Source organism: Mytilus galloprovincialis, chromosome 9 (genome assembly GCF_965363235.1).
Source record: "Mytilus galloprovincialis chromosome 9, xbMytGall1.hap1.1, whole genome shotgun sequence".
In the NCBI taxonomy this organism is placed as follows: domain Eukaryota; kingdom Metazoa; phylum Mollusca; class Bivalvia; order Mytilida; family Mytilidae; genus Mytilus; species Mytilus galloprovincialis.
In genome coordinates, this window is record NC_134846.1 from 9,465,501 (window position 1) to 9,476,044 (window position 10,544).

At 31.0% G+C, this 10,544-nt stretch overlaps 1 long non-coding RNA gene across 1 annotated transcript; it reads left to right on the forward strand.

Moving 5' to 3' along the window:
- The first annotated feature begins 375 nt into the window (after positions 1-375).
- Positions 376-5,463, forward strand: LOC143046617 (uncharacterized). Its single transcript, XR_012969187.1, has 5 exons — positions 376-402; positions 2,332-2,425; positions 2,768-2,922; positions 3,886-3,998; positions 5,019-5,463. It is a non-coding gene; the product is annotated as an uncharacterized LOC143046617 (long non-coding RNA).
- Positions 5,464-10,544: the final 5,081 nt, after the last annotated feature.

A 10,544-nucleotide genomic window follows, 5' to 3' on the forward strand; every position in this document is an offset into this window, starting at 1 on the left:
AACTTGTCTAGCGTTGGATAAAACTTGTGTAGGTCCTGAAAAAAATATATTTTTTGTAACACATGTTCATATTGCTGTGTATTGGGTCCTTATCTGATTGTTTTGTAAAAGAAGGGTTGAGCAATAGCTGCATCTTAGATAACCTTAACTTAGATATATGTATTGAAATATTTCTTTAAATATGATCATTTATATTTTAATAGCAATTATTTAAAGATATTTCAAAATTTAGATAGTTTCTTTTAAACTTTTTCTATATAGTTTTGTGTTGTTGATTTTTTTTAGAATTCACCAACTTTGGCAATTAGATTGAAGATCACTTGGTAGCTTTGTACAGTCTTTGACATTATCGTGGCTAATCTGTGCGTTTCCTGTTGAGAGTTCCATGGATTCTGCAAATGGGTATACAAGTAGTTTATTAAATAATCACATTTTTGTTGGGGGTTTATACATTGTTCACTACAGCTTAAGCAATCTTTTTTTGTTATTGTGCTGTATGGTCAGTGGTCAGTGAGGGATACTACTTGTACAAGTTATTTTTAATTACTTGAAAAAGTAATATTAATATACTGATATAAGTAAATTTGTAGGATACTTATAAAACTTTTTTTTTAAAGTGAATTATATTTACTTGTATAGGGAAAAACATATTGGCTGTGTTTTGTTCCTTAGACATTCATATTTTTATGTATAAGTTAAAAAAAAAGTCCTTCTATCTTCTTATATTGAATTCTTAGGATTTCTTTGCTGTAATAATATTTTTTAATTATCTGCCCTTTGCAAATGTCTTTATTAATTCCATTTATCTGTTATCTTCAGAACACTGCTAATTTACAAGCCCCAAAGGAGCAATTTTTGAAGGTTGCCAAATACTTCAGATCTTTGCTAAATCAGTAATTTGTTGAATTAATGAGATGAAACATTGAACTCTAATAAAAAGATATGAGCTTACCTAAATCATTAAAGCAATGATTTTACATCTCACAACTTCAGAATTTTGTTGGGATTGTTAGAAAAATTTCCTTCATATGTAATTTTTGAAGATAATTAAAGGGAGATTATTTAAACATTATAATTATCTTATATGTGTAAATTTTTTTTTTTACTTCTTCAAGCAGTACCCCTGACTGATGGTTATTCCATTAAAATGTATGTCGGAAAGAAAAGTTTGATTATTAAATGTGGGTAATGGCTATTTTTATGTCCATATTTCGTAGCATTATCTTTTCCGGGCTATGCATCTGAACTTAAAACTTTAATAGTATACATGTTGCCTTTCTTTATATTATCAATATTATAATATGTTAATATGTAAATGGCGATAATTGGTTTCTGTCCTAATGAGAGAACAATAAAGTTGAACTAAATACCAAATAGCAATATTGTTTACTGTGCTGCTTAAAAAAATTGTATGGTTAAATGTTAATTAAAATATTGTAGTATGAAATAATAGATGTACTTACTGGTATTGCTTTTGCAATTATTAACTATTGCATTCACTTCAATTGGATAATAAGTACATGTATGTAGTTCTTTTTGAGACCATTTGAGAACTAAAAAATGAAAATCATTCCTTTTTTTTAAATCTGTAATACATATACATGATATAAAGTATAAAAATAAGAACTTTCTATTTTTTTTTTTCATCTAGAAAAAAGGTTTTTCAATAGACATTATATTATTAGTAGTATTTAGATATCCAAAGATGTGGTGTGAGTGCCAATGAGACAACTCTTCATCCAAATAACAATTTAAAAAAAAGTAAACCATTATAGGTCAATGTATGGCCTTCAATTAGTTTGTATTTGTATCCATCAACTGAGTTTTGCCTTTTTCAACTGATATTTTTAGTTAATTCTTATGTTTTACTGTTACACCAGTGTCCCAGTTTAGGGGAGGGTTGGGATTCCGTTAACATGTTTAATCTTCCCACATTCTGTATGTATACATGTGCCTGTCCAAAGTCAGGAGCCTGTAATACAGTGGTTGTTGTCTTTTGTGTGTTACATTTTTATTTTAGTTTATTTTTTGTACATAAATAAAGGGGTTAGGTTCATATTTGAATTGTTTTACCTTGTAACTGCTGGGCCTTTAATAGTTGACTATACAGTATTGACTTTGCTCATTGTTGAAGGCCGTATGATGACCCCTAGTTGTTAATATTTGTGTCATTTCAGTCTCTTGTGGAGAGTTGTCTCATCTTCTGTTTTATAATTACTAGCAGTTAAGATTTTGACCTGGTTTCATGATTTATATCATATATATTAATTTGAAATATTTTTTTACCTTTCATGTAAGACTTGTACAACTTTTTAGTTTCATCATTTTCAGGGTTTGGATATAAATTGACTTTGGCTACTACAGGAACACCACATTTGTCATCAATTGTTGGAGCTGTAAAAATGAATTTATACAGATGAAATTAGTGAGTTAATTTTTGATAGGAAAATATTTGATAGCAGAACAAATTAGTGAAGAAAACCAAGATTAAAAAAGTGCATACAGACAACAAACACAGTCACTAAAAAAATAAACCTTTCAAAGTTTCACACTATTTTATAAGAAGTCTTTTTAAAAATCTTACTCTCATGATGAAAAAAGAAGAAATGAGAAGATGACACCTAATCTATAAAGTGAAAGTTTCCAAAATGTTTCAAATTACAAAAGTAATCTGTTTATGTTTTAATCTGGAACTGAATTTCTTTCTTTTAATTTCATTAATTATTTTTTATTTTTATTTTTTTATTTTACTGAATATTACATCAAGAAACATACTAGGATTGACAGATTGGCATATTTGTGGCAGTTCAAGATCTGCATCTTCTGGCTGTATGGGTTCACTGTCTTTGCAATCATCATCAATGATTGGTGTTGCAATAGGTAGCATTTCTGTAAATCAAGATAACAGAACATAGAACACTTGTAAGTACAATGAAATAAAATTGAGAAAGGAAATGGTGAATGTGTCAAAGCGACAATCACCCGACCATAGAGCAGACAACAGCCGAAGTCAACCAATGGGTCTTCAATGTAGCGAGAATTCCGGCACCCGTAGATGTCCTTCAGCTGGCCCTTAAAAATATGCATACTTATTACTAGTACAGTGATAATGGATGTCATACTAAACTCCAAAGTATACACAAGAAACTAAAATTAAAAATCATACAAGACTTTATTTTTCATATTTGTGTAGATATTATTCTTAAAAGCTTTCAAGAACCTTTTCATCTTGAATGTTTTGTAGAAAGGCAATTTGAAATTATAAGTAAAAGAATAGTATTTTCATGAGCATTTCTCGTTAATAAATAATGAAATGGATTAATGATCAATTAATGTATGTGCAAGTTATAAAAACAGTACCCAAGTTTTCCAGTTCAGAACTTGTATCTGTATTCATTCCATCATTACTTTCAGATTCTTCACTGCTTTCATCAGTTTCTGTTAACACAAAATATCAACATGTTAGGGTGCATTACCTTAATTTATGGACATTGCTGTAATGATTTATTACCTTTATTGGTAATAAATCATGTGTCTATCCCAAATGATTTAATGGATATAGATATAGTGTATTAAGTAAATGATTATTTGTGACCAGCACATTAGAAAGCACTTACACTATCCCATGTATATAACTGACCAAGTAGTGAATTATTACTCGTGTTTTAACATGAATAAAAGATATTGAGACAGTCACGACAGTTACTTAGCCACATGTATGCCAATGAACATTTCAGCAAAATTAAAAAATTCAATCCAATATATGCAAAGCTATAATTTGCCATTGATAATTTCAGATCAATGTGACAGCAACCCAAATTATATTTTCTTTTTATTTATTATGGTGTTCACATGCTTTTATATTCTTTCTTATGTTTTTTGAAGATTTAGAAGTTAAAATGTGTACAACAGCAAGAAACTTACCATGACTCCTAGTTCTGTTGATAGTTTCCTCTTCATTGTGGATTACGGCAGATGCAATGGGATGAATAATTTCTGTAAGAATAATTTTAATAAATCTGTACACACTGCCAAAAAATGTATTGAAGTATTTCTTGCACATGTTGACACATTAATGATAACTTGTAGTTTCAGATGCAAAAATTGATAAGTATTTATTGATTATGACTTGTGTGGTTTACACAAAATGTTCCAAGTTTATATTTATCAAATAATTACATCTGCTGTATGTCTCATTATAATATGTTATTCTGATTGGCTAACTGCAAATCACGTGTTATTCCTTAAGCAATTGCATTACACAATAAAACTTATCATTCATGATAACACGAGGTCCTGACATTAAAGTGCATAGGTGAATTAGATAAGAAAAATGATAAAATTCATATTTTCATGATCCTAGCTAAAAAAATGTAATTATAAGTATTGAATGGTTCTTTTTGTAACTTCATAAGGGTGTAAAAGCATTGACCTTGCACACATTTTTAGAATGAAGCGGGGAAAATATACTTCGGTCATCACTTTTACACCGCAATGAAGTTACAAAAAGAACAATTTATTTCTTAAATAAAAGCTTGCCAGCAAATGAAAAATTGATGGAAATCTCTACATACAAGGATAAGATAAAAAAAAATTAACAGCATTGTAATGAAACAGATGGCATTATATGAGAGAAAGATAAATAATTGTATTGACACAGATAGTATATAAGAAAAAGAAAAAAAAATCATTATGAAACAATTGCATACGAGAAAATATATAAAAATACACACTTAATTGTATGTTTACCATATTTTATACCTATAAAGTCTAGGTGTTGCACTTTTCAAATGAATATCTACATAAATTTCATGAGGAATTTTAAATAAATTATTTATCTTTAAAATGATTTTACTTGGAAATTTTATGTTAAATAATAAACACCTACCAGTGTTTTCTTCATCAGAACTTTCATCCTAAAAAATGTCAGTGTAGAGAGTCTTGACAAGTTGATCATTTCTGTAACACTTGATTTTATGAACAGAAATTTTAATTGTACTTTTCTCCACTCTTTTTAGAACTTCATCCCAACACTCCAACAAGTAACTTTGTTCTTCTACTAATGTTGTAGACCTGAGATTATGTAATGGTGGATTATTGCTGTTCAGATCCTGATCTACAGTATCATGGAAGATCACAGAGCTGGCTGAAAGAGACCACCACACGCCTTTGCCACATAGGAGGAAATCTGGTATTCTCTGAAGATGGCATTGAAACTGATAAGGGTTTTTAATGATGTCAGTAATTTTTATTGTTGTATTCGTTTTCTTGTCAAGAAACTTTGCTTGCTGACTGATGACAGACTCTTGTTTCTGTATAGACTCGATTACACTATGGCTTTCTTGTTGAGCATTAAACCGCATAACAGCATTGTCAACTACATATTCTGGTTGACGATTGCTTGTATTTTTTGATATTGATCTAATATCACCAAATGTTCTCTCTTCTTCCTCAGGAACAACAGATCTAAAAGCAAAGCAATCTGTATGTTTCAGGTGCATGTATGACCAAACTATGGAAATGACTACCATAGAACTTCCTTGCAGTCATTTTTTGGGGGGGATCCTATCACCTTTAGACATGCTAGAGCAAAAACAAAGCATTGATTATGCAGTCTTAGAACAGACCTCTGGTTCCTAGCATCATGACCACTGTAGCAGATGTTGATTATTTCTACCAAGGCATTGCTTAAATTCAATACATCATTCTGTATTTTTTTCTCTTGATGAAGGTTTTGTATAAATTTCGCCAACTTAACTGCATATAGTCTTGCATCCGACCCTTTGATTTGATTTTTTTCCCCAATAGTTGACTGACTAAATTTTTCTAATTGTTTTTTGACTTCACTGTTTTGAATATGATGTGGCAGTTCCATGATAATATGTTGTACAATGTTCGTTATGTCATGCAGAGGTTCACAGGCTAAAACTTCATATTTTGAGCAGTTTATTGTGTCTGCTGGATTTTGAGGGTTATGACACATTAATGCTAGTGGTCGTTGTATACCCTTAAGTTCATTTTTGAGGTGCTGTTCCAATTCAGCTTTTGATTTTCTGTTGGTGTTATATCCCCTGGCTTCTAACTCATCTGCATTGTCATCCTTTTTCAGATGAGAAAGAGGACATGAATTTTCAGGAAAATTTCTCCAATGCAGACCTTTGACGAAAATCTGTCTTCTTTCCTCTAAGGATTTCATGGTTGTATTATAGGCACAATGCAGATTTCTATGGTCTTCTGCTTGAATACCACAAATGCATGAAAAATTGCCTCCTTGCTGCTGGCCAGCTTCAAATTGGCGTGCTGGTCCATCACCACTGAAAATTCTGAGCTCATCAGTAATTTGTATTCTTCTTATACATGTGGGTTGAACTAAATTCATAAGGTCTTTGACCCGTTCTGCAACAAAGCTTAACTGTTCATCATTTGTGCTTTTGGATCTCCCCAAGATGTAAAGGTGGGGACGTTCAACCACAGATTGTACGTCGAGGTTGGATCTCTCTGGAAATTTTGCCTTATATTCCTCATTTGTTAAGTACAGGGCTTTGTCATAAATGATGCTAAGCATAAAGCTTACAAAAGTATGATTCAGTACATCTGAATGGTCATGCCAGAATTTTAGCATACGTATCCTCTCCAGATGTTTCAGTTCATTACTGTTACTGTTAGGTGTAAACAGCTGTCCTAATCTTTTATACCTGTAAATAGAAATGCAAATGTCACAGATGTTTTGTATCATAGTATTCATGTAGAATTTCCTGTAGATAAAATAGCATGCAACTTTTATTAGACGCCTACTGACAACGTTGAAGGGGACAAAAGGTTTGCACTGTTCATTGGTCGGTACGGCAAATCAGTTTTCCAACCTTTCTCCTCCTCGTTCTTGGAGAAATTGATATTTGGTATTTAGTTTTATCATGACAAGTTATAGATCAGTAGATCAATTTAGAATTTGTTTTCGTGTCTGATGATTTAGTCCCGAGGTATGATACATATCAAATGTTGGAGTATTATGCTAAACCATATTCCTTTACAAAGGGAGATAATAAGTTTGTGACAAATTAAAGACAAAAATATTTGGAAATATTTATGATATTTGATTTAAATGTAAAAATAGACATGCATTGTATTACATCGTATATAATGTTTGGATTTTACCCTGGTAGGGGCCTATGTATAGCTATGCAAAACTGTGAGAATACTTGTCTATTTGGCAATCATACCACATCCACTTATTTTTATGATTTTTTATAATTTGGTCATACACGTACCTTTCTTTCAATTCATTTGCAGTTAACTGATCATAGTGTTCATCATCATATAGTCGCATCAGTCCACCTTCAGCATGTTCATTTAATATTTTCTGTCTGAGTTTTGTAAGCTCGAATTTCCTGCTGTAGATTGTTGTTTTCTTCTCTAACAGTTTGCCTGAAATTTTGTTCAAATTATTAATTAATAACAACTTTGAAAGCCATGGTGAAATACAATTTGTTTATTTCTATGTATACCCTGTATGTAAGATATTATTGTTTGGCAATCCAATAAGATAAATGTATGGTGTGATTTTTTTAGGTATAACATGTGTCACTGTGATTTCATATTAATATTCTTTATCCTCATAAATTGGTTATGTCAATTGTTAAGGCGGGGACAGGTGCGCTTAAAAATGTCTTCCAACCTAATCTCACATTTTTTTTATTGATGCCGTTGACAAATTTTTAATAGCAAGACTTTTTTTAGCATCCTACAACTTCATGATTTCTGATGTATTAATGTATTTATATAGATTTCATTTTTTAATCTTCAATGCAAGACCTGTGTGTGCTTTTTTACCATGATTTCTGTTAAGGTAATTGTATTAGGTTATTAAACACCTTTTATCACCATTTTCATGTATAATGTGAAGACCTGTTTTTGACACAACTCTGTTTTAAACCTGTTTGTTTTATGTTATATATATTCATTTAGCCTGCAATTAGCCATCTTTTGTACAAATGACCGGTATACAAATAAATTTTGCTTTACATTGTCAGTAAATACAAAATTTATTTGTACTCGCTACGAAACAGGAGAAAAGCTCAGCAGAGCCTAGCTGTTTGTCCTGTTTCTAAAGCTCATTCAAATAAATTTTATATTTTTCAATAACATACATAAATTGTACATGTACAGTTATCATTGTTTGTTGGTCAAAGTGATCAATGTTTAATTTGTTCTGCAAACACCAACAAGATGTAGCCTGCATTTGATAGTGTTTTCCTTTTTTGGTTTCTAACATACTTAATTGTAGCTATACCATAGAGTATTTGTTTTGTTGTTGACAAAATCTTTTTATAAAACAGATACTTGTTTTTTTATTTCTGTTATAATCTAGAACTATTTGTGATCAGAGTTGAAGCAAGTATTAATTGAGTATATTGTTTATTTAATCTGTATCTTTTACTTATCCTGTATCATCTATGTATAATGTAAAATTTTATAGACTACGTGTATTCATTTACAATTTTTTGTGTAATTTTAAATTCATATTGTATATTCAATTTAAGTTTGTTGTATTTCATGATTAATTCTGTGAAATAGAAAACACTGACCAGTGAGAAATTATTTGTTCTTGTGATTATTTGCTTAACTTTTGTTTTTGCAGTATAAAAACCTTTATTATTTAAAATCATAGTGTATTTCTAGAGAAATTAAAGATCAGATGTTAAGGGAAATGTATATATTTGTCCAATATGTTAATATTTGAATGCCTTGAATGATTTTTTTCAGATATGTCTGGGTGCAGACCAAGCATTACATAAAAAAGCACGTTAACGCCGCATGCACATATTTTGTAGGTTAACTTTAATTTTGTCGTTTACTAATAAACGCGGTCAAAATGGAAATGTGTCCGTTTAGTCAGTAGTAAACTAGCGTTTACGTCATATTTCACAAGTTTATATTTTACGTGCACTTAAAAGTAAACGGGCATTTACATATAGTTATTACAAATTTCACAAGTGTATTTTTACGTGCACTTGAAAGTAAACACACGTTTACTATTCGCGTTAACTGATTGTGTATTTTATATGATAAAGTTCGTATACATTTGAACGTTTATCTTATTTTGTTAAAACAACTTTTATCTTAAAAAGTTATATGTTTTACGTTTATGAATTTAAAACCAAAACAGTTCAAAAACAATTTTAATTCGAAATATTAACTTTCATTAATTGCAAAACATCAGTTCCAATAACTTTAAGTAGCGGAATTAGTATTAAATTGAGAATGGAAATGGGGAATGTACCAAAGAGACAACAACCCGGCCATAGAGAAGACAACAGCAAAAGGTCACCAACAGGTCTTCAATGCAACGAGAAATTCTCGCACCCAGGGCGTCCTTCAGCTGGCCTCTAAACAAATATATACTAGTTCAGTGATAATGAACGCCATACTAAACTCCAAATTGTACACAAGAAACTAAAAGTTAAAATAATACAAGACTAACAAAGGCCAGAGGTTCCTGACTCGGAACAGGCGCAAAAATGCGGCGGGGTTAAAAATGTTTGTGAGATCTTAACCCTCCCCCTTTACCTCTAGCCAATGCAGAAAATCAAACGCATAACAATACGCACATTAATATTCAGTTCAAGAGAAGTCCGAGTCTGATGTCAGAAGATGTAACAAAAGAAAATAAACAAAATGACAATAATACATAAATAACATCAGACTACTAGCAGTTTAACTGACATGCCAGCTCCAGACTTCAATTAAACTGATTGAAAAATTATGTCTTCATCATATGAATATCAGGCACAATCCTCCCCCTGAGGGGTTTAGTGTCATACCATCATAACATATATGAGAAGAACGTAACCCGTGTCATGCCAACAACTGGTTTATTAATAATAAATGTGTTTAGTTCCGATGCAAAGACCCTATAAGTGAATCAATATTAACTCCAAAGTATGCAATTTTTAATGACCTGACAACAGTATCGTAACTAAATCCCTTCTTAATAAGTCTATTTAAAGGTTTTGTTAGCTTCTGAGGTAAAACTGACATTTTTGTGCTTTATAAAGAATATTTCCATAAAATATTGGATGTGAAATACCTGAACGTATTAGAAGTCTGTATGTTGAGCTATATCATCGAATGATGTCCTTATACCGATGATAAAATTTAGTAAATGTTTTGACTAGTTTGTGATATCGACACCACTCGTGAAATAATTTTTCAGTAATACATTCTCTCGTTGAAATCTTAAACAATGTTACAGACACGAGCGAATCGTACACGTTGAGATATATAAACATCGTAAGATGGTGACAAGGGAACGTCACCATCTAACTAGAGGCTCTCAAGAGCCTGTGTCGCTCACCTTCAAGTTGGTCTATGTGCATATTAAACAATTGACACAGATAAATTCATGACATAATTGTGTTTTGGTAATGGTGATGTGTTTGTAGATCTTATTTTACTGAACATTATTGTTGCTACAAGTATCTCTCTCTATAATGAACTTGGCCCAGTAATTACAGTGGAAAATAATTTCGAAAAATGTACAAAAA